The 1,137-nt window shown below is 39.5% G+C and overlaps 1 non-coding gene across 1 annotated transcript; it reads right to left on the bottom strand.

Annotated features, from left to right (window-relative positions):
- Positions 1-688: 688 nt before the first annotated feature.
- LOC124596754 lies at positions 689-798 on the bottom strand. Its single transcript, XR_006978389.1, has one exon. It is a non-coding gene; the product is annotated as a U6 spliceosomal RNA (small nuclear RNA).
- Between the last annotated feature and the right edge of the window lie 339 nt (positions 799-1,137).

The following is a 1,137-nucleotide window of genomic DNA, read 5'->3' as shown; positions in this document are numbered from 1 at the left end:
AGAATGACATGTTATGTTCTTTCTTCTAGGAAATCCTGAATCCAATCACAAACCTGGTCCGATATTCCGTGAGCTCGTATTTTTTTCACTAAACGTAAGTGCGGAACCGTATCAAATGCCTTCCTGAAGTCCAGGAATACGGCATCAATCTGCTCGCCAGTGTCTACGGCACTGTGAATTTCGGTCAGAAGATTGGTGAATAATATGGCCATTGGAATACCGAATAAAGCCAACTTTCTTTAACAAAAGAAAAAGTGTTTCATTGCTCAGTGAACGCTCCTCATTTATTTTTTATTTTTTGTTACTACGGCATTTCGGCTGTGTAGTCATTATTAAGCAAAATATTTAACCCGTCAACTTTGTTGTCGTATGTTCAGGGTTATAGTCATTTTCGTGGTCAACCCGTGGTCCATTCACTGCAATCTGACAATACTAAGTGGCGTAGTAGTGTGCTACTGTTTGCACTGCAGGTACCGAATATCAAGGTTACAGCTTTCAAGGCGGCCAACCGTGGGCTACCCACAAAAAAAGCCTGTAATCAAAAACATAACGAGATAAACATTACTTAAAAACGGCTAATCAGTCGTACAAAGAAAGCAAACATAAGTAAAATGTAAGTAACTAACGGCAAACGCAGGAAGCTTGTTTCCTTCGATGTGTTTTACTTGCCAGAGGTTTGCGCCTGGTCTGAATTTTCGTCTACTAGTTTCTTGCATGTCATTCTCGCGCAGGGTCCTTGCTAATCTTCCGTTATCGTTCCAATTTTAGTACATGTATCGCCGAAGCGAGTTCGGAAACCGTATCGTACATTCCGTAGACTAAGAACATAGAGACTGATCTTGGCCTCACTTAAGTACAACATAGCCTGTCGTATTCTTGATATGTTTAGTAAGTTACAATGTGTTGCGGTAATTACTGAAACAGTTTTTGTATAATTTTCTGCGTAACCTGTCATCAACATTGGGAAGCCAAACGTAGTGGTGATACAACTCATAGTGATATCTTGCAGACTGGCACATATTAGTCATATTGCTCGTTTATCAAACGTTTGTTGATTGCTTGTAGTGTTAAATCATGTTGCACTTCTCATGAATTAACTGTTGCATTGCATACTTATAAACATACTTAGAACAAACG

The sequence above is a fragment of the Schistocerca americana genome, chromosome 2 (assembly GCF_021461395.2).
Source record: "Schistocerca americana isolate TAMUIC-IGC-003095 chromosome 2, iqSchAmer2.1, whole genome shotgun sequence".
NCBI lineage: Eukaryota > Metazoa > Arthropoda > Insecta > Orthoptera > Acrididae > Schistocerca > Schistocerca americana.
Note: the sequence above shows the minus strand (reverse complement) of the source record. Positions and strands in the feature narration are given on the sequence as shown.